Raw genomic sequence first — 24,068 nt, forward strand, 5'->3', positions numbered from 1 at the left:
TGGCTAGCCTGCCGCGATCATTCTTCCAGATTACCATAAATAGTTTAATATTAATAGCATGCATATAGTGTACGATCTGCATTAGGAGAACTGATTGCAAAACAGAAACTTGACAGTTATAGCTGTGAAAAAGGAATGTCTGTGAATCAGAATGTACGCCGGAGAGCTTTTAAGAGTGTTTTGCAGTATTTTGTGTACATGTAAATCAAAAAAGCTAGTGTCTGTATTTTGCTTTACCTTCCTTTTTAATATTTTTATTTAATCCATGCCAACTTTTACACCAACTTTGAAAAATCCATTTGCTGCTGATGCAAAGGCAGGGAAAGCCGTCAACACTAAGGATGATCATAAAATTCTTCAGAACACCTTACATCTTGTACATTAGGGTATCTGAGGGCAAAATTATGTTTAAGACAAAAGCATGCTTGCTTATGCATTTTAGACACAATAATTACTGTTTGATTTAATTCATGCACATCTAGAGTTGTTGTTGTGTCTTTCGGCTTTTCCCGGTTAGGGGTCACCACAGCGGAACTCCGTTCCGCTAATGATTAGCAGTTGATTTTTACTTGCTGAGTTGCCAGCCCTAACACACAACCTTCAACGAAGGTATTCCCATTCATGCATGTCTCCATGCAGAAGACGCTCTAGCTGAGAGTCGAACCGGTCAGCGTCTTACTGTGAGGCGACAACGCTACCGCAGCACCACCACCGCGGATTCATGCACATCTAGAGTAGGCACAAGAATTACTGTTTTGATTTAAATCATGCACATCTAGAAAGTGACTTTAGTACATTGTTTTTGAAGAAAATCTAAATTTCAAATTTCATCTCAAGATGTTTTTGTATAAAATACATTTTATTCAGTTAAATCAGTTATGATTGCATTCTGTTTGTCTTTAATGTGGTCAGGTATTGAGTATTGTACAATCTTTTGCATGTGTAATGTTACCTGCATTAAAAACTTGGAAAGAATTCAGTGGTATTGTGCAGGGAAAATCAGAAATTAATCTCTGCTTCCCCATTTCCAAAGACTGAAAACTTGAGGCTACGTTCCAGTTAATATAGTTTGGTAAGAGGTGATATCTTGTGGCATATAGTTGATTGCACTTAATGCCAGAAACTTGTCCTATAGGTACTAGTCTCTATAACCATCCTGTTCACGACTCCTTGGTAAACTCACGTGAGGCTGTTGAGTCTGCTGTAACAATAACATTGTAACCTTTCATTTTGACAGTTTCCTACAAAAATTTGCTATGTAGTGCTTAGAATTAAAGATATCAGAAGCTGATCAGAAAATGCAGAACATGTGAGAAAGCTATATGTTACTTGAATACACGTAGTACAGTGCTTTAAAAGTTAGTTACTTTATGTTGAACAAGAAATGTAAAGTGAAGGCACTGTTAAACATCACCTTTTAGTCTTTCTGTTTTCTGACCACAGTTGTGTGTGTGTGTGTGTGTGTGATGTCTGTTCGATTTTAATACAGAAAATAGAATAAAAAATGGTATTTTAGGTAGGGACCTTTGCACATGATTTTAGTACCATAAGTAGTTACTGTTTTCTTTTCGGGGCTTTATATTCACTGTAAACTACCTCCTTTGAATGGTCATAAGTGTTAAGGTTGTTGTTTTATGTACCGGGATGTCTGTGCATTATAAACAAGGCTGTGTTGGACAAATATGATTATTTTGTTTGAAGGGGTCACCAAGTTTAATAGTGAAAGGGATGTCATTGTGGACTGCCTAGATTTTAGATGTGCTTTTTATACAGTCCTGTAAAACTCCCAGGATAACCTAATCAATTACAACTGGTTTGTACATAGGACTCTGAGGCAGAATGAAACTCTTTGTGTAGGAAGCATAATGTCAGGTGGGTAGAAATACCAGGTTTAGCTGGTTTTCTTCAGGGAGGGTCTTTAAAGCAGCATACCATAGAGGATTATGATCAGGTCGCTAATCGTAACAGGCATGTTATGTGTTCAAGACATGGATGACAAGATGAGGAGCGAATCTTGGCATACATGTCAAGAACACTTAAAGTGTAGTTATGATTGGAGATCCAATCGTTATTCTTTGTAGTACATGGAGATACTACAAATTTGTCAAAAATAATATGCAAAAAAATCGATGGGTTGTGTTTGGCTTTAAAGCCGGTAAAGCAGTGGAGAGTGGCTGACATCCTTATGTATTCCCTGAGTAACGGAAGCTGTTTGATTCAAAATGCCCTGTGTAATTTAGCAGACAGCCGGTGGAAATGGAAGTTGAAAAAAGCTTTTTCTACCTGCTGCTGCTGTTTAATGGCCAACGCAGTTAGCTTTTAGTGCAGACCGAACCTTAACAGTGAATAGGGGGTGCTTATCAGTTGTTAAGGTCGGGTCTTGCACAGTAGCAGTGCTGAACCAGGTTGGTATTTAGCCCTTTTTTTATAGTGTAATCACAGCACCCCATGTACTACACTCGGATTGTATCAGCCTTAATCTGAAGTAGGCACTTCATTTGTCAGCAACCTTTGGGAAACGGATCTGAGCCGGCAACTTCTACCACAGCATAGATCCAAGCTCCTAGCTCCTCCCTTTACCCATAATCCCCTGCCAACCCTAACTGACCCAGATCTAGTTTGCCGAGCTTCAAGCTACAAGCTGGATTTCGAGCTCCTGCTACTGAGTGAAGTTTTGTGAGAAAAACTTTTTTTCTATTTCTATCTTTTTCTTCGTGTGAGTGAGAGCGAGTGTTTAGGTACCCCATAGCCCTATATCTCTCTCAGTTTATTTTATTTTAATTTAATTTAATTTGTGGTTATTTTTCCTCCCTGCCCTCGCTGGTCGTAGTGTGTGTTTGTGGTGTGTGTAGGGGCCTAGTGAATGTGTTCCTGTGCTACCATGTCGGAGGCCCCTAAAGCCATCTTTTCAAAGTGCACCGAGTGTGGCCATAGGCTTTCACTGGCGGATGGCCACACCCGGTGCGTTAGGCGCCTTGGGGTTGAACACCTCTCCTCGGGATGCGCGATTTGCGCGGTGTTCAACCCCAGGGCACTTAAGGACCGGAGGTAGAAGCTGATTCTGGCGGGCCTTTTGCCCCCGGATTCGGCTCCAGCCTCCGGTGCTTCTGTGGCCGCTACCCAGCCCTTGGTGGCAGCCACCCCTGCCTCCCTCCCTCTGGTCGGGACTCAACCTCCCGCTTCAGCTCCGGAGGAGAGGGAGGCCGGGAAAACTAAACGGAGAGAGAAGCGCCATAAGCGGCGGGCCGAGGACTCCTTCTCGGCCCCGCCAGCCAAACGAGCTTCTCCATCCAGAGCTTCTGGGTCGCCTCCTCCTCAGCTCCGGTCCCCTTGCTTCTCACCGGGACCCGAGGAGGAGGGGACCCGGTCCCCGTCTAGGTCATCGAGGCGGCACTCTAGGTCTGCCTCGGTGGCCTCTTCGAGGTCCACTTTTAGCATGTCAGATGCAGACATGGACCGGATGATGAGGAGGTTCATCCAGGCCCAGCTGCAGATGGGAGTGCTCTTGCCTCCCCCCCTCCGGGGGGGAGCTTGACCCCATTTTTTGCTCCAATCGCCCCTTCTCCGACCCGCTTTCCGGGTTCGGAGCGTTCGGAGCCGAGCCCCGTTGGATCCGAGGGTGGGTCGGTGCCGACAGTACTGGTTACTTCGGCTCCGACTGGTCCCTCGAGCTTGTCGGATCCGACCTCTCGGAGCTGTGGGCTGAGCTTCGGATCCGAGGGATTTGGTGTGACTTCGGCTCCGTCCCGGTCGGAGCACACAGGTCCTTCGGATCCGATGGTCTCGGCCCCGGGTCCGGTCCCCGCTTCGGATCCGAGTGGGAGTCGACTCTCGGAACCTATCGAGGGTGGCTCCCCCTCGGCTTTCGCTGTGGTGGAGAGGGCACTGTTGAGTGCATCCGGGCCTCCGGTCCTGGCTTCGGCCCCCCCTTGCACTCCCTCTCAGCTGGTTCAGGCTCCCATCACCCGGCCTTCGGGGCAGCCTGCTTCAGCGCCTCTGGGTGTTCCTTTGGAACATGACATTGCTGGTGAGACTTCCTCGGACAGCCCCCCCGAGGAGGTTCCTCACAAGGCTAAGTGTAAGAGGAGGCACGTGGACTCCCCCGAGTCCCTTACGGAAGATACAGACTTAGATGAAGGGGAAGGCTCCCCAAGGTCACCCCCCGAGGATGTCTCCTTTGGAGACATCATGGAAATGCTCAGGATTATGGGAGGGTGGTCTGCCCCCAAGGCTTCCTCCGATGAGTCCATATTCCCTGAGGCTTTTGAAGCCGGGCCATCTACCTCTTGGGTGTCCCCTCCCCCCGACCCCCTGGCTTGGAAGGAGCCGGACACTGTAGAGCCAGTCCCCAAGCGCCCAGATAGGATCCTGAGTCCCCCCTGCAGAAAGAACCCACTGGAGCAGAGGTCCCCCCGTGGATGCCATGTTGGTGGCGGCGGCCACCAAGAGGGAGTTGGCTCAGGAGAGTTCCGCAGTCCACCCACTGAGCAAGGAGTCTCGGGCGATGGACCGCCTTGGGAAGCGGGCCTTCAGTTCAGCAACCTTCTCCATGAGGGCGCTGAACTATATGGCACACGTCATTTGGATGCAGCGAGATCTAATAAAAGAATACACTGCCTCCCCCCCAGAGTCCATGTCGGAAGGGGACAAGCAGCTGTACTCCTCCCGAATGTCCACTCTACGTTCCGTTTCTAACACCTCTATGCGGCTCTTGTTTCCCGCCACGGAAGGAGCCGCTAGAGCTGGCGGAGCCGGCCTGGTAATGAGGCGCCAAGCATGGCTCCGACATTGTGACTTCTCGGAACCCTTTAAGGTGTCATTCGCGAATGCCCCCTTTGATGGTTCTGCAATGTTTGGCAAAACCATTCGCAACACTTTAGTCAAGAGCGAGAAAGACGGGAAGACGTTGTCTGCCATCGGAGTCCGCTTCTCTGCTCCCCAGAGGTCCTTTTCTAAGAACCAAAAGGGTCAGAAGAAGATGTGGTTCCGGAAATCGCATCAGTCCCAGTCTGCTCCGGACAACCAGTCCTCTCGTGGCAGAGGAGGACAGGGAGGATGCCGCACTAGAGGCAGAGGGGGTCTCAGAAATTTTGGGTCCAGAGAACCCTTCTCTGAGAGGCCCACGCAGAACCCCTGAGGGGTTGCCCGGCTGCTCCACTCTGGAGGCAGTCGGGGGGCGTCTTTCGAGGCACCTAGCAATGTGGGAGTCCATAACAACAGATCGCTGGGTGCTTCGCATTATATCCAGAGGTTACCAAATTCCCTTTATTGTAACCCCCAAAATCAGAAGCCTCCCCAACGTACCACCTCATCAGAGGGAGGCGGCTGCTACAGAAATTCAGCAACTTTTACAAAAAAGAGCCATCCAACCCGTCCCCCACAGATCAGCTCGGATCAGGGTTTTACTCCAGGTTCTTTCTGGTGCCAAAAAAGACGGGGGACTTGAGGTCCATCCTCGACCTCTCTCTTGAACCTGGCAGCACCCAAAGAAAAGTTCCAGATGGTCATGCTACAATCTATTCTCCCCCTGTTACGGGAGAATGACTGGATGTGCTCAATAGACCTCAAGGATGCGTACTATCACATTCTTGTGGACAGACGCTCCAGGAGGTTCCTCCGCTTCCGGCTGGGAGCCAGTCACTTTCAGTTCAGGGCCCTTCCCTTAGGTCTCACCTCAGCCCCAAGGGTGTTCACCAAGGTCTTGGTAGTTATAGCGGCCCACCTGAGGCTTCAGGGAATTCAGGTCTTTCCGTACCTGGACGACTGGCTCCTCATCGCCCCAACAAGGCATCTGCTCTGTTCAAGCAGGGATTACTTCCTCAATCTTGCTCCAAGCCTAGGGCTGACTGTCAGCATGGCCAAATCCTCTCTGGCTCCTACACAGGTAATAGATTTCATAGGGGCAAGGTTGGATTCCAGACTAATGCTTGCTTTCCTGACTCCCGATCGGCTTCAGAACCTGAGGTTGCATGTTCAGGCCATTCTCCAACTTCCTGCTCCACCGGCGGATTTGATCCTGAGGACTCTAGGGTCCATGGCGGCAGCAATTTCTTTGCTGCCCCTAGCCCATCTAAATATGAGGGTCCTGCAGTGGACCCTCTCGTAACCCCCTGTCCCATCCCATTCCCCTAAGCAAGGCTTGCAGAAGGTCGCTCGTGTGGTGGCTCCAGTCCCCGAGCCTTCACACGGGATGACCATTCTCGATGCCTCCCCCTGTCGCCACAGTGACCACGGACGCCTCTCGCCTGGGGTGGGGGGGAGGGCACTATTCAGACAGAACAGTCCAAGGCATGTGGAACGACATAGAGACCTCCTTGCATATCAATGTCCTAGAGATGAGGGCGGTGCTTTTGACGTTGCAGGCACTCCACAGCCTTCTTCCCATTGGGACGATTGCGGTACAAACGGACAACATGTCAGTTGTATTGTACATCAACAAACAGGGGGGAACGAGGTCTTATCCTCTTTGTCACGAGGCCATGAGAGTGTGGGAATGGGCGATATCCACCAACCGCTTTCTTATTGCAACGCACATTCAGGGATGGTCCAACATCCTAGCAGACAGGCTCAGTCATTCTATTCTGACCCCATATGAATGGTCTCTCAATCCTCTAGTAGCGAAACAAATATTTGCCCAATGGGGGCAACCCTGTTGCGATCTCTTTGCCTCTCCTTCAAATACCACATGCAACAGTTACTTCGCTCTAATCCCCCCTCAGGGGGAGTCCCCGAGAGACTCTCTAGTGCATGCTTGGCCTCCCGGTCTCCTTTATGCTTACACTCCATTGCCCATGATGCTGAAGCTCTTACAGAAAGCCAGTCGGTTGGGGAGCAAAATGATCCTCATTGCCCCATTCTGGCCTCGTCAAACGTGGTTCCCGTACCTGTGGTCTCATCTGATTCATCCACCCTGGATTCTGGATCCCCTCCCGGATCTCATTACTCACCCTCTGGGTCTTCCAACCCTCAACCTGGCCAACCTCAAGCTGACGGCTTGGTTGCTCCAGTTCCACTTCTGATAAGGACTCCCGGAATTTCCTCACCAGTCAAAGCCATCCTAGTAGCAGCACACAAACCGTCCACCAGAAGGGTCTATCGGAGTAAGTGGAAACGTTTCTCCATCTGGGCGGAGCACCATCACTTAGACCCTTTCACGGCGCCTCTTACGTCGGTTTTGGATTTTCTAACTACCCTCTTTCATCAGGGGGCTAGCTGCTCTGCAGTCAAGGTACAATTAGCGATTTCGCATTATCATGTAGGGCATGAATCGGGTCCTCTAATTACCTCCAAGCTCTGTAAAGCTTTCCTCAAGGGTACCTTCCTTCTCAGACCTCCGGTCAGGGAGGTAGTACCCCCATGGGATTTATCTTTGGTTCTACAGGCCTTGACAAGCCCCCCTTTCGAGCCGGCGGCTACGGTTGATCTTAAATACCTCTCTTGGAAGATGGCCTTTCTGGTGGCCATTACTTCAGCTAAAAGGGTCTCTGAGCTTCAGGCTCTCTGTGTTAAACCGCCGTATTTGGCCTTCCATCAGGATAGAGTTTACCTCAGGATCAATCCGTCCTTTCTGCCTAAGGTATCTTCGGAAGCTAGTATTAATCAATCTATTAATCTTCCCGTGTTCTTTCCCAATTATCAGAACAAAGGAGAGTACAAACTGCATTCTTTGGATGTGCACAGACAATTACGCTTTTATATTCATCGAACTGCTGGTCATAGGCAATCTGAGCAGTTGTTTGTCTCCTTTGCCAAAACCAATTTAGGCAAGTCAGTTTCTAAAGTTACCCTGTCACCGTGGATAGCTAGTTGTATCCTCTTGGCTTATCAGAGTTCGGGAAGGCCTGCACGTCAGGGTGTCCGCGTTCATTCTACTAGGGCCGTCTCTACTTTGGCGGCTTTTAGATCTAGGGTCCCCTTGGATGATATTTGTTCACCAGCCACTTGGGTTTCATCTCATACCTTTATCAGCCATTAAAAACTGGATGTTGTTTCCAGAGGTAGGGCGTCCTTTGGCTCTGCAGTGCTCCGGAATATTCTTCCATAACGGCCACCCAGGATTCGGGTAGCTGGGGACTCTGTCCCAAAGGTTGCTGACAAATGAAGTGCCTACTTCAGATTTAGAAGTTATGTACTTACCATAATGTTCCATCTGAGTAGGTATCTTCATTTGTCTGCAACCATCCCCCCCCCCCTCCTTCCCCCTGACCTATGTGATTCTGTTCAGGATCTGTCTTAGATAAGCCCCTTCCGGAGCACAGTAACAGTTGTTATATCGGGCAAACTTGATCTGAGGTCAGTCAGGGTTGGCAGGGGATTATGGGTAAAGGGAGGAGCTAGGAGCTCGGATCTATACTGTGGTAAAAGTTGCCGGCTCGGATCCAAGATCGGATCTGTATCCCAAAGGTTGCAGACAAATGAAGATACCTACTCAGATGGAACGTTATGGTGAGTACATAACTTCTAATTTTATGTCTATATTATATCTGTCTTGTATTCCCTTAGGAGGCCTTAGCTGGTTTGTACTGCCTTTGCAGTACTTTTGTTGATTTCAGTGTTGGTATTCTCTGCGACTCGGTTTAGAAGCTTCAGCATTATATGACCCTTTTTCTGTAGTTCTTCTCCTAACTTGGCCTTTCATTCCTTCACCTCTTTTGGCCTCTACATTAATACCAGTCCTCACGTTACTATAAAACATTTGCTAGATAGTTTTTTTTCCAATATTGTACAGGAACCCACATCAAAACAGAAGAGACATGGCCAGTACCTTTGTTGGACTATGTCAGTTTGAATTTTCAGGAAGGGGACATTTTTTCTTCATAAATCTTCTGATCAGGAATGTAATTCATGTAGGTGTATTCATTTAGCCTCCTGTCAAGTTTCTTATAAGCAGAATTCTTCCTTTCAGTCCACAGATTTGCACCAATTGATATTTCTTTAATGAGTACTTAAAATTGTGCGGATGATTTTTTCATTTGTCCTGTGAGGGCTTGTATTCACATGAAAATAGATACCAATAGATTGTTCGGTATCCTGAGGGAAAGCATAATGTTCTTACACTTTATTATACTTTCAAAGCTAGACTAAAAGCTAACAGCCCATCACTTGGTGCAGTTTGCCACCCCTAAGAAAGCTGACAAGATGTGTACAGTACTCATAACCCTAAATCCACAAGTGTATATCTGCATATAATCTGAATGGTAAGGCTCTTCTCCTTGTAGCTTTGCTGTTTGATGAATATTTAAGGCTATCTATTAGCCTTGAAGATTCAAGGCTAATAGATAAACATACCAAAGTGTTTACATGTTTGAAGTATAGGCTGTTATGGCACTTCATTTTTTGCCCATGTGGAGTCTTATAAAATCTCAATTTTAGAGCAGATTCTGCTATTAATGTTGCAGATTAGAAAAGTTGTTTGCCACAACGGTAAACCAAGAGTTCACACACTGAAACATGCTTATGATACATTTTATGGTAAATTAGGGCTTCCATGTCAGGTGACGTCTTGAGAAGGCTGAGTCTTTTAATGTACACATGTGAGGTAAACTGTTTATTGTTCTGTGATTCAGATTTTTTTTATTTAGTCATCCAGCAATTGGAATTGTTTGGTCTATATAAAAAAGCTAACATGATATCTTCCTGTACTTTCAACAAGAAACCCTTTTATAGGAAGGGCACTTGTCAACAGTTTCATGAACCAGAACAGTGTAAAACGAGACTGCCCAGTTATTTAGGTTCATAGGTGGTTACTAGGCTGTTGGCGTTACAGCCATTTTAAGTCCAACAAACTTATCCCAAATTTACCAAAATATTTAATACACCAAGGAATTTTTCGGTTACAATATAACATCAAACGGTAACCCCCCCCCCCCCCCAAAAAAAAAAAAAACTAGTAACACAAGTACTAGGAAGAAGCGGAAGGGTAAAACAAGAATCAGACACTAAATATTAAGTGATGTAAGCACTTCTTTTGTATTTATTAAAACGGTTTGAAGAAGTTTGTTTTAATACGGATGAAAGTGCTTACATCATTTAAAATTTAGTGTCTGATTCTTGATTTACCCTTCCACTACTTCCTAGTACTTATAAATGTTCACAGGCTACCTCTGTCCATTAGGGACATAGGTACCAAACCAGGATAAATTTGTGAATTCCTGTCTGTTGGCCCAAGTTACATTTGAATAGGGTTAGGAATGAACTTTGCATGTGAAGTTGTCTATCTCGCCTTCATTCTTGCTGGTTGGGTTCGGAGCCGATCCTCAGCTCTGACTCAGCCATCTTCAAAAGCTCGAGAGCTGCTTACTGGCTCGAGTCCACCCTATATCCCATGATGCCTGGTGCTAGATACCCAGATCTCGTTTGCCGCTTCTGCTGCAAGGTTGTTCTACTGGCTCAGGTCATATAAAACTTTATAGTTATCGTTTTTCTTGTCATAAAACTTAGTTTTAGTGTAGAATTTTCGTTAGATAAAACTAGTGTATTGTAGTTAATTTCTTATCTGAATCCTTGTCTCTTCCCCTCAGAAACTTGTTTTAATTAGAGAGTTTCCCTTCCCCCTTTCTCTTTCATTCCTTACCTCTGAAAGGTTTTCCGTTTAAGTTAGAGGATAACCTTTTCTCTCTATCTCTTTCCCTTTGAAAAAAAAAAAAAATTCTTTTATTATCACAGTTAGCTAGTTTAGTTATAGTTAACTATAATTTTTTGGTTGTAGTAGTGCAGATATAACCTTTCTTGTAGTTTTGGTTGTGGTAACTGTAGTGTGTATTTTTTTGTGGTTAGTTACCTTAACCTTTCTGTGCATGTGTTTTCCTTGTTTCTTGGTTTTCTTTCAGGATGTCCAAGGATCCTAAGCCATCCGGATTCAAGAAGTGTGACTCATGCTGTCAGAAGATGTCTCTGACAGATGGTCACACTTCTTGTGTTTATTGTCTGGGCACCGTGCACCTGCAGGACTCTTGCTTGATTTGCCATGCATTCAGTCCAAGAGTCCTGCAGGAGCGCAAAAATAAGTTGATCCTGAGGGGTTTACTTAAGCCCCAAGATTCACCTGCTAAGGCTCAGCCCGTGAAATCTTCCAGGCCACCTAAACCTTCGGCTCCCAGTTCGGAGCCGTCGCTGGGTGAAGCTGTACCATCCATCTTGGCTCCGGCTGGAACCGATGCTCCTCCCTCCCAGTTGGCTCTGATACGTTCCTCGGAGCTGTCTGAGAGTCGAAAAAGATCTAAGTCTCCTTCTCCGGAGTCGATACGTTCGGCTCCGAGATCACCTCTGCTCCAGTCGGAGCATAGTCATCACTCATCCCACTCTTCTCGGTCCTCAAGACTTTCAGACCATGACTTGGAAATTGTGGTCAGTAGACTGTTAAAATCGCAGGCCCTAGCTAAAATGTTGTCCAGCCCCCTTCATCAGGTGTCTGCTTCGTCCACGTCTGTAGATATTCCTCCTCTGTCTCATCCTTTGAGCTCAGAGCCGGAGTTCGTTGGGGTTCGAGTCATGGAACCGTCGGCTCCGATACCTTCTCCTTCGGTTCCTTCGTTGGCTCGGATCCCTTCCATGCTACCGTCCCTGAAGGGATCTGGGCACCGGGACTCCCTCGTCGGCTCCAAGGGGGCGAGTGGCATCGGACCCTTGTCTGACCCCACTCTTCCCCTCGGGGCTTCGGCTCAGGTGAGCTCGGCTCCCACATCACCCTCGGAGCTGTCCCCCTCGGTGCGGAGAGGGATTCTGATTTCTTCGGAACCGGAGCCCTCTCTGCGTCTGGGTAGGGATGCCTTCGAGGTGATGAGGAGTGTATTGGCCCCAGAGTCAGTCCCACGATCGACCCCCATCGGCTCCTCCCCCTACGGTGCCTACGGCAGCCTCTGCCCCTCTTCCAGACCCCAAGCGTGGGGATCCAGCACTCCAGGACACCCCTTTGGGTGTATCTTCCTCTTCCGAGGCCTCCTGTGATCGTTCAGAGGAGCCACCTCGTAAGAGGAAATGCAAGAGGAAGCATGTTGACTCCCCCGAGTCTGTCACATCAGATACCGACTTAGAGGATTCGGAAGGGTCCCCGAGATCCCCTTCTGAAGATGTCTCCATCTCAGACATCCTTGAGATGCTTAGGCAGAAGGGGAACTGGACGTGTTTGGATCCCGACCTTCCACCTCCTGGGTGTCTCCGCCTTTCGACCCACTGATGTATGTGGTGGCTCGGAAGGCGTGGTCAGCTCCAGACACAGTGGAACCGACCCCCAGAAGACCTGCTAAATTCATAACTGCACCACAGGACAAACAGTTTTTGACCAAAGGTGTCCCCGTTGATGCCATGGTGGTAGCGGCGGCCACAAAGAAGGAGTTGGCAGAAACTTCTTCATCTGTCCATCCCCCTAACAAGGAGTCCAGGACGATGGACAGATATGGGAAGCAGATGTTCTCTTCAGTGACCTTTTCCATGAGGTCCCTGAATTATTTGTGCCACTTTACCCGTCTTCAAAGGGATCTCCTTAAAGAGCTTGGAGATACCCTCCAAGACCCATCAGCTGAGGGGCCCAGGCTAAGGCAGCCTCCCAGCTGATGACTCTTAATTCAGTGGTGAACTCCTCTATGAGGCTCATTTCTTATGCAGCCGATGGTGTGAGTAGAGCCACAGGCGCAGGTGTTGCCCTAAGGAGACACGCTTGGATGCGGCTATGTAACTTTGCGGAATCTTTCAGAGTGTATTTCACCAACAACCCCCTTTGATGATTCCTCTCTCTTTGGATCACAGGTGAAGGACACCCTTACCAGGAGTGAGCAGGAAGGTAAGACTCTCTCTGCCGTCGGAGTCTGTTTTTCCACTCCTTCCAGACCATATCCCAAGGGTCAGAAGAGTGGAAAGATGTGGTTCTGGAAATCCTAGGGAGCCTTACAGGACACACGTGGTGAGTTCCCATCCAGGGGCAGAGGAGGGAACAATAATAGACACCGCCCTTGTGGCAGAGGGGGTCTGCAAAATCAGGGCAGCAGAGAATCCTTCTCTGAGAAGCCCTTCCAGCATCCCTGAAGGGTTGCCCACCTCTGGAGGCAGTCGGGGGAAGATTATCTCTGTACCCAACTGCCTGGCAAGACATAACACAAGACAAATGGGTACAGTCTGTTATATCCGGAAGCCACAGAATTCCCTTTGTTCGCACCCCCTTAAGGTTAAACAAGTCCCTTCCAGACGTTCCACCCAATCTAAGGGACCAAGCAGTTCAAGAAGTCTCAAAACTGCTAAGAAAAAGGGCCGTCCAGCAAGTCCCAGCAGACCAACAAGGATCCGGAATTTACTCAAGGTTCTTTTTGGTACCAAAAAAGACAGGGGACTGGAGACCCATTTTGGATCTCAGCAGACTGAATAGGTCTGTACAAAGAACGAAGTTTCGGATGGTCACGCTACAGTCCATTTTACCCTGTCTGGGTCAGGACAATTGGATGTGCTCTATAGATCTTCAGGATGCGTACTACCACATCAAAATGGACAGACGTTCCAGAAGATTCCTTCGCTTCCGGCTGGGAGCCAGCCATTATCAGTTCAGAGCTCTGCCCTTTGGTCTCACCACAGCCCCCAGGGTGTTCACCAAATGTATGGCAGTAGTTACCGCTCACCTGAGACGGCAAGGATTCCAGGTGTTTCCATATCTAGACGACTGGCTCCTCACTGCTACCACCAGGCATTACCTTCTGCGAGCCAGAGACTGCACTATCGAGACTTGCTCCAGGCTAGGTATCACAATAAATTTTGAAAAGTCTGCATTGTCGCCCTGTCAATCTATCACCTTTATAGACGCAAATTTAAATACCAAGAACATGTTAGCAAGCCTCCCACCAGACAGGGTGTTAGTGATTCGTCAGCAGGTCAAGGTTTTATTAGCATGCAAAAGGATTCAAGTCAGGTTTGTCCTTCAAACGCTAGGTCTCATGGCAGCAACGATCATACTTGTCCCTCTAGCTCGGTTTCACATCAGGATTCTCCAGTGGCTTCTTTTCACCCAATGGTCCTTCCAGCAACTTCCCATGTCTTACATGATTGTGATCACTCAGGCATGCAAGAAGCATCATGCGTGGTGGATGGTCTCCACATCAGTGCTCCACGGCAGACCATTTGTTCTCCCCCCTCCAGTGACCACGGACACCTCCCTGATCGGGTGTGGGGGGGTCATTATCAGGGCAGAACAGTCCAAGGCACCTGGCAACCTCACCAGTATCATCTGCACATAAATGTCTTGGAGATGAGTGCCGCGCTCTTAGCGTTGCAGGCTCTTCAGGACTCTCTTCATACCGGGACCATTGCAGTTCAAACGGATAACATGTCAGTAGTGTGGTACATCATCAAGCAGGGCGGAACCAGGTCCTACCCCCTATGTCGAGAAGCACTCAGACTCTGGCAGTGGGTGATCTCTTCCCAATGGTTTCTGATTGCAACGCACATCCCTGGGAGATCCAACTTCATAGCAGACAGACTGAGCAGAGCAATTCTTATGCCTCACGAGTGGTCTCTGAACCAGGTAGTTGCGGACCAAATCTTCCGCAGATGAGGCCAACCTTGCTGCGACCTTTTTGCTACTCCCTTCAACAGCAAGTGCAGCAATTTCTTCTCTCTCCTTCCACTTCCCGGGCATTCCCCCAGAAACGTTCTAGTCCACAATTGGCCCTAGGGACTTGTTTATGCATTCCTTCCTTTCCCCCTCATACCGAAGCTAATTCAGAAGGCTACCGTTTTGGGTTCCAAAATGATCCTCATTTCTCCTTACTGGCCTTGACAAATATGGTTTCCGTTCCTGCATCGCTATCTTCTCGAACAGCCTTGGACTCTGGACCTAGTTCCAGACCTCCTGATTCATCAGTCAGGCGGGCTGCACCAATCCCTACACTCTCTCCAGCTCACAGCGTGGTTGCTCCACTTCCAACCTTAGCCAGGCTCCCAGATTTCTCCCCCTCTGTGCGTGAAATCCTTTTGTCATCACACAAGTCTACGACCAGAAAAACTTACTCTAGCAAATGGAAATGTTTTTCTTCCTGGGCAGAGGCAAAAAGTATAGACCCCTTTTCAGCCCCTGTACACTCTACTTTGGAATTTCTCGCGGAGCTCTTCCATGCTGGGTCCGCTTTCTCTACAATTAGAGTTCAGTTAGCTGCAATTTCAGATTTTCACATTGGCCTGTCTGAAAACAATATCATGTCCCATAAGCTGTGTAAAGCCTTTCTCAAAGGAACCACTCTGCTCTGGCCCCCAGTGAGAGATCCTCCACCACCGTGGGATCTAAATTTGATTTTAGCTTCGCTAATTTTGCCCCCTTTCGAACCTGCAGCTTCTTGTTCACTGAAGCTCTTATCTTGGAAAACCCTTTTTCTGATAGCTATTACTTCAGCCAGAAGAGTTTCGGAACTACAGGCTCTTTCTATCCATCCCCCATACCTCGTGTTCCAAAGTGACAGGGTTGCTCTTAGGACTAATCCTTCCTTCCATCCTAAGGTCTCTTCAAAGAGTAACTTGAAACAGTCCATAGACCTTCCTGTGTTTTTCCCTAACCACTCCAACAGGGCGGAGTATAAGTTGCATCAGTTAGATGTTCACAGGCAACTACGCTTTTATTTACATATAACCAAAGACAATACAAAATCAGATCAACTGTTCCTGTCTTATGCAGTAGGTAAACAAGGTCTTCCGGTCTCCAAAGTAACCTTATCCAGGTGGTTGTCTTCTATCATCACATTCATATACCAACTCAGGAGTAAAGAATTACCAGTCAAACCAAAAGGTCACTCCACCAGAGCTTTAGCCACTTTGGTGGCTTTTCAGGCTAGGTTGTCCATGGAATCTATTTGTGCTGCGGCTACATGGGCCAACCCACATGCTTTCATTTCGCATTACAAGTTGGATTTGGTTTCCAGGAGCAGAGCTGATTTTGGTTCCACTGTTCTGAAGAGTTTTTTCCGATGAGCCACCCAGGATTTTAGGTGCTAGGGACACTGTCCCAACCAGCAAGAATGAAGGCGAGATAGACAACTTAACATAAAGAAGTTATGTACCTACCATAACGTTCCATGTTAGTTGTCTTCTTCTCGCCTTCTTTCTTGCGTCCCACCCTCCATCCCCCTATCCTAGTGGACCGAGAAGAGTTCCTTTCGATTTTGCACTGGCTGAGTCTTCTCTGGCTATTTCCTTCTGCTTAGTAGTCTCCCCAGTAGGATTTATGTATTCTAGGATAGGATTCATTTATTATTATGTCTGCAGTTAGACTTACCAAACGAGATCTGGGTATCTAGCGCCAGGCATCATGGGATATAGGGGGGGCCCTCGAGCCAGTAAGCAACTCTCGAGCTTTTGAAGATGGCCGAGTCGGAGCCGAGGATTGGCTCCGAACCCAACCAGCAAGAAAGAAGGCGAGAAGAAGACAACTAACATGGACCGTTATGGTAGGTACATAACTTCTTTTTCGCCAACATGTGAAGGTTTTATTAGCATGCAAAAGAATTCAAGCCAGGTTTGTCCTCCAAACTCTGGGTCTCATGGCAGCAGCGATCATACTCGTTCCTCTAGCTCGTTTTCACATGAGGATTCTCCAGTGGCTTCTTTTCACCCAATGGTCCTTCCAGCAACTTCCCATGTCTTACATGATTATGATCACAGAAGCATGCAAGAAGCACCTTGCGTGGTGGATGGTCTCCACATCAGTATCCCACGGCAGACCATTTGTACTCCCCCCTCCAGTTGCTACGGTGACCACGGATGCTTCCCTGATCGGGTGGGGGGGCATTATCAGGGCAGAACAGTCCAAGGCACCTGGCAACCTCACGAGTACCATCTGCATATAAACGTCTTGGAGATGAGGGCTGTGCTCTTAGCGTTGCAAGCTCTTCAGTACTCTCTTCCTACCGGGACCATCGCAATTCAAACGGACAATATGTCAGTAGTGTGATACATCAATAAGCAGGGCGGAACCAGGTCCTACCCCCTATGTCGAGAAGCACTCAGACTCTGGCAGTGGGCAACTTCTTCCCAACAGTTTCTGATTGCAACGCACATCCCTGGAGGTCCATCGTCATAGCAGACAGGCTGAGCAGAGCAATTCTCATGCCTCACGAGTGGTCTCTGAATCAGATAGTTGTGGACCAAATCTTCCGCAAATGGGGCCAACCTTGCTGCGATCTTTTTGCAACTCCCTTCAACAGCAAGTGCAGCAATTTCTTCTCTCTCCTTCCACTTCCTGGACATTTCCCCAGAGACGCTCTAGTCCATGATTGGCCTCAGGGACTTCCTTATGCATTCCCTCCTTTTCCCCTAATCCCAAAGCTAATACAGAAAGCTACCGTATTGGGCTGCAAAATTATCCTCATTGCTCCTTACTGGCCTCAAAAATATGGTTCCCGTTCCTGCATCGTCATCTTCTCAAGCAGCCTTGGACTCTGGACCTAGTTCCAGACATTCTGATTCATCAATCGGGTGGGCTACACCAATCCCTACAATCGCTCCAACTCACTGCTTGGTTGCTCCACTTTCAACTTTAGCCAGGCTTCCAGATATCTCCCCATCTGTGCGCGAAATTATTTTGTCATCGCACAAGTCTACGACTAGAAAAACTTACGCTAGTAAGTGGAAGCGTTTTTCTTCCTGGGCAGAGGCTAAGAGTATAGACCCCTTTTCAGCCCCCATACACCAAATTTTGGAATTTCTTGCGGAACTCTTTCATGCTGGGTCCGCTTCCACTACAATTAGAGTTCAGTTAGCTGCAATTTCAAATTTTCACATTGGCCTGTCAGAAAATAATATCATGTCTCATAAGCTATATAAAGCCTTTCTCAAAGGGACCACTCTGCTCAGGCCCCCAGTGAGAGATCCTCCACCACCGTGGGATCTAAATTTGATTTTAACTTCTCTAATTTTGCCCCCTTTCGAGCCTGCAACTTCTTGTTCCTTGAAGTTTTTATCTTGGAAAACCCTTTTTCTGGTAGCTATTACTTCAGCCAGAAGAGTTTCGGAACTTCAGGCTCTTTGTATCCATCCTCCGTACCTAGTGTTCCACAGTGACAGGGTTGCTTTCAGGACTAATCCTTCCTTCCTTCCTTCCTAAGGTCTCTTCAGAGAATAACTTGAATCAGTCCATAGGCCTTCCAGTGTTTTTTCCTAACCACTCCAACAGGGCAGAATTTAAATTGCATCAGTTAGATGTTCACAGGCAACTACGCTTTTATTTGCATAGAACTAAGGACATTAGAAAATTGGACCAACTTTTCCTGTCTTATGCTGTGGGTAAACAAGGTCTTCCAGTCTCCAAAGTAACCTTATCCATCTGGTCGACTACTATCATCACGTTTATCTATCAACTGAGGAATAAAGAATTGCCAGTTAAACCAAAAGGTCACTCCACCAGAGCTTTAGCCACTTCGGTGGCCTTTCAGGCAAGGTTGCCCATGGAATCTATTTGTGCTGCGGCTATGTGGGCCAACCCACATACTTTCATTTCGCATTATAAGTTGGATGTGGTTTCCAGGAGCAAAGCTGATTTTGGTACCACTGTTCTGAAGAGTTTGTTCCAATTAGCCACCCAGGATTTTAGGTGCTAGGGATGCTGTCCCAACCAGCAAGAATGAAGGCGAGATAGACAACTTAACATAAAGAAGTTATGTACCTACCATAACGTTCCATGTTAGTTGTCTTCTTCTCGCCTTCTTTCTTGTGTCCTGCCCTCCATCCCCCTATCCTAGTGGAACGAGAAGAGATCCTCTTGATTTTTCACTGGCTGAGTCTTCTCTGGCTATTCCTTTCTGACTAGTAGTCTCTCCAGTAGGATTTATGCATTCTAGGATAGGAGTCCTTTCGTATTATGTGTGCAGTTAGACTTACCAAACGAGATCTGGGTATCTAGCGCCAGGCATCATGGGATATAGGGTGGCCTCGAGCCAGTAAGCAGCTCTCGAGATTTTGAAGATGGCCGAGTCGGAGCCGAGGATCGGCTCCGAACCCAACCAGCAAGAAAGAAGGCGAGAAGAAGACAACTAACATGGAACGTTATGGTAGGTACATAACTTCTTTTTCACATGGATGGGTAGCCTGTCCCAGAGGAGGGGTAATCTTTGAGAGTACATACTTGTCCCTCCAACGTGTTTTATTTACGTTGCAGACAAGGCTTAGATCCTTAGGTGGGTATTTCTGATGGTATTTATTTTGCAGATATGCAGCAAATCATTGGTGTTGGATCAAAGGCTGCTTTGCATGCTAGGCATAGATCATTACGCATCAGTCTGTAGGAGAATGAATACAGGGATAGAGCTTTGAGATGATCTATATAGGACTTGTTTACTCCTTGTATCCTTTTTGTGTGGCACCTATGTGGTCTCTCAGGCTGTTTCAAGTGCGTGATCAGGTAAACGCAGAATAGTGCATTGTACTTTATGGAGTCATGAGAGGTAATTTTGGCAAACAAAAAAATCCTGGAAACCATTCACCGAAACCACCTTCAAATAACTCATCAATTTCGTTTTTGCAGAGGGGGCAAGTGTAAGGATACCCCCTATGCTCCTGGAGTTGTATATACCAACTCTGAGGTTGCGCAACAGTGGAGAAAAAAACAAACTCCATTGTCAGTAAAAGTAATTTCAGTGGCTCTTGGCGTCCCAATGGTCCTTACTGACTCAACCAGTGCCCATCTGGTAATGATCACCACTTTATGCAAGAAAGACCTGAGTTGTTGGCTTCACTACAAAGAAATTTTATCAGGCAGACCCTTTGTCCCTCCTCAACCCCAAGCCATAGTGACCAGAGATGCGTCCCAGATTGAGGGGGGGGGGGGAAACCCAGCTGGAGGCCATTTTGCACATTAATGTTCTAGAGCTGAGAGCAGTGCTCTTAGGTTTGTGAGCATTCCAAGAAACCCTTCTCTTGTGAATGATTGCTGTTGAAACAGACATGTTAGTAGTCTGGTACATCAACAAGGAAGGGGGAACCAGATCTTACCCTCTTTGTTGAGAAGCACTCCGACTGCTTTCTAATTGCAATGCACATTCTGGGGAGCCCCAAAGTGATTGATGACAAATTGAGCAGGGGCATCCTAATGCCTCATGAGTGGTCTCTCAATCCTTTGGTGGTGGAAAGGATATTCTGCCAATGGGGCCAGCCCTGCTGCAATCTCTTTGCATCCCCCTGAACAACAAGTGCAGCAGCTACTTTGCCCTGAGCACCCCCTCCTGTGGAGTCACCGAAAAATGCTATCCTTCACGATTGGCCCCCTGGTCTATTGTACAACCCCCCCCCCGATTCCTGTCGTATCCCAGTTTCTAAAGAAAGCCAACAGGTCAAAGAACAGGATAATTCTCGTTGCCCCATTCTAGACTCAACAGATAATGGTCTCCTTTTCTTAGTTCGGAAGCCTTAGACACTGGACCCAGCTCCAGACCTGTTGTCCCATCCAGAGAGACTAGTTCATCCGAATCTTCAAAATCTCAAGCTCAATGAGTGGCATCTCCAGTTCCAGTGATTGCCAGGCATACTCTGCACCAGCCAATAGGGTCTTAGAGTTTTTGGCATCACTTTTCGAAGCAGGATCATCTTTCTTGACTGTACAAGTGCCTCTAGCTGCAATTTCACTTTCATAATAGTGTAAATGATACAGTGTTAATGTCCCACAAACTTTGTAAAGCCTTTCTGAAGGGAACCTTAATTCTCAGACCCCATACAAAGACCCTTGTACACCATGGGACTTAAATCTGGTGATACAGTGTGCAGTTAGTTCCTCATCTGAACCATCTGCAAGTTGCGATTTGAAGTATTTATCCTGGAAAACCTTATTTCTGATTGTTATTACTTCTGCTAGGAGGATATTTGAACTACAGGCTTTACCTTGCAAACCTTCTTACCTAGTTTTTCATAAGGGCAGGGTCTCCTTTTGAACAAGTCCTTCCTTTCTACCAAAAATAGTGTCTGAGATTAATATCAAGTCAGACTATACAATTTCCAGTATTTTTCCCCAAATTCTCAAACAAGGGTGAATATTGTCTGCATTTGCTAGGTGTACATAGACAGTTGCATTTTTACCTTCACAGAACAAGGGAAATCAGAAAATCTGATCAGTTGTTTTTCTTTCTCTTCTGCTACTCTGGTCAAACCACTTTCTAAGGTTACTCTGGCTAAATGTCTCAAGGACTGTATAACCTTCATTTATAACAAAAGGAAAGTTCGACTACCAGGACTTGTTCAAGCACATTCAACAAGGGCAATAGCCACTTCTGCAGTCATTCATTCCAGAGCTTTTATGGATGATTTAGATGCAGCGGCTACTTTGGCATCTCCACATACCTTTGTTACTCATTACAAACTGGATCTGGTCTCTAAGTGATGAGCATCATTTGGCTCAATAGTGCTCAGGAATATACTTCCATGAGACCTCCTAAGATTTAGGTGGCTGGGGACTGTGTATCACAGTCAAGGACTGAGTGAAGATTGACAACATTAGATAAAGAAGTTATGTCTTACCATAACGTTTCATCTGTATCTGTGTTGTCGATCTTCACTTCTCCTTGACATCCTCACCCTCCTTCCACAGGCTCTTCGGGTTTCTTGGTGGAACGGATCTATCCCAAAAGATTGGTTTTCTCTGGTCTGTTATTTCCTTTCTGTCACTAACGTATGCATACTTGATTTGAGGTAATCCTGTGACCAGGCAAAGTAAGCAGGTATGAATAACAGAGCATAGTAAAAGAGCTGTGAATTCCAACAGACACAATGGTTATATGGCTCCACTGAGTTGTAAAGAACAAAGAGCTGTAAATACCTTGTGGGTTTTTCCTTTGCCAGAAGTCTTAAAATGTGGTTTTAGGGATTAGTTGTCCTTTAAGTAAAAATTCTGTTTCAGCTGCCATATACATAGTGTGTGTAGTATGTTGTAAGGTCATTTTTAATACATTACCTTTGTTAAGAATTGTGTTTAAGGTTGGACCAGGAATGTTACATTTTACTTGTGCTGATACATAAGACTAAAGAAAGACCCTAGGGTTTAGTAAGGCTGGGTCTGGGGTCTCTAGTACTGTACCTGTGACAGGACGTCTCTCTCTTCACAAGGGAGAGGAGTGTCCTCACACATTGTATCATGAAGCTATAGCAGGAGTGAAGAAGTCAGTGTAATAGTCTCATCTGCCTTCTTGATAGCAGATGTGTTATGAATATGCTCAAGGAAGCCAAACCTTGACTGACCATATCCAATTAAAGCAGAAAGGGAGACAGTGTGAGTTAGGAGTATATATTTGTGGAGCTCTGAGTTTAAAAAAGGAGACTTGTATGTTTCACTTGTGGCTAAGCTGTTGCTAACGTCCTTTCCATGCACTGTTAAAAAAGTAGTAACGTATTATTTCAGAGCCTAGCAAACTGAAAGGTTAACATGACCTGCATTTCTAATAGAGGTAGTTTTAATTTCCTGTCCATGTAGCTGCATTCACAGCATTTAAATGATTTTTTAATTTAACTTGTTATTTTTTAGTGTCATTTTTTAAACAGTTATAACAGGAATTTTTCATAAGTTTATGCTTTATTTCTTGTCTAATACAGTTTTTGGGTGTATTCATTCACTTGGACTGAAACTAGCCCTTTTGTACAAAAAAAATGGGGGACTTTAGTGCATGCATTTTGTGCTTTGAACTCTGCTACTGAAACTGTTGTAATTTTATTCAGTGTAGTATTCAGAATTGTACCCCCTGCAGAAACAGACTTCAGATTGCTATTTAGAGGGAGAATAGGGGAACTTGTTTGTTTTTTACTGGCTGGTCATGCAGTAATTATTTAGTATTTGATCTGATGTTGTCAATTTTCATTCATTACCCAACACATGGGGTTTGGATCCAACTCTACTGCTGTTTCACAGCTTGTGGATACCACAAGCACTCAAGCTCCTCCCTTACCCATAATGTCATAGTCCCCATCATTACCCTGATCTCGTTTGCCACCATTGTGAATAGATGTGGTCACTGCAGGTCTTGAGTGTGCTTTTTCAGAATAGATAAGTTGTTATACCTTTTCTTATCACTTTCAAATCTTTGACTGTTTTCCTCCCTTTACCTTTTTATACTTTCTCTTACTGCTAGTAGTTCTTAATTATCATCACTGATAATTTTTTTCCTTACCACTTGTCAGTATTTATTGTTATTATTTTTTTCTGATAGTTTTTTTTTTTTAACTGCTAGTAGTTCTCAGTTACCATAGTTGGTAATTTTTTTTCCCTTACTGTTGGTACCTATATTTTTTCTGTTTAGTTATATTTAAAGAAAAAAATAGTACTTGTAGTCTTTTGACTAGTTTTGTTGTTGTCCCGGTATATCTGTATCTTTTTAGTCTGTTGTACTGTGGTTATTGCTGTAGATCATTAGTATTATTATGGCAAATGACATGTCAGGTTTTAGGCTACCGCGGTAGTGGTGTTGTGGTAGCATTGTCGCCTCACAGCAAGACGTTGTCGCGTTCGATTCCCAGCTAGAGCTTCTTCTGTGTGGAGGCATGCATGAATGGGCGTGCCTTCGTTGAAGGTTGTGCGTCAGGACTGGTAACTCGGCATGTAAAAATCCACTACCAAACATTAGCGGACCAGAGTTCCGCTGTGGCGACCCCTAACCGGGATAAGCCGAAAGACACAACAACAACATGTCAGGTTTTAAGAAGTGCAGCAGATGTGGGCATGAGATCCTGTTATCTGCAAGCTTCATGCTTTGTAAGTCTTTTAACCCAAGAGCGCTGATTGGCAGAAAGAACAAATTAATCCTCAAGGGCCTTCTTCCTTCGGCCTTTGGAGAATCACTGGCTGGAGCCCAAATCTCCAAACCAGAGAGAGATCGAAGGCAAAAAAAGAGGCCTTCCAAACAACCTAGCTCCTCTCAATCTTCTTTGGATCAGACCTTGGAACCTCAAAAGAAGACTCAAAAAACTTTGGATCCGATGACTTCAGACACCAGATCCGTCTCTTTGGATCCAATGCATTCAGAGACTAAACATCAATTTAGGACAAGGTATGCATCTTCCCTGGATCCAGTACCCTCTTGGCTCCCATAACCCTTCCTGGAAAGATGCCGATCTCCCTCCATAGCCTCTTC

The 24,068-nt window shown here is 46.3% G+C and overlaps 1 protein-coding gene across 3 annotated transcripts in view; it reads left to right on the forward strand.

The window, feature by feature from the left end:
- Window positions 1-24,068, forward strand: part of FLNB (filamin B) — a 4,683,119-nt gene that overhangs the window by 1,731,781 nt on the left and 2,927,270 nt on the right. The window lies entirely within an intron of this gene.

This window comes from Protopterus annectens, chromosome 7.part1 (genome assembly GCF_019279795.1).
Source record: "Protopterus annectens isolate FY-2018-M chromosome 7.part1, PAN1.0, whole genome shotgun sequence".
In the NCBI taxonomy this organism is placed as follows: Eukaryota; Metazoa; Chordata; order Ceratodontiformes; family Protopteridae; genus Protopterus; species Protopterus annectens.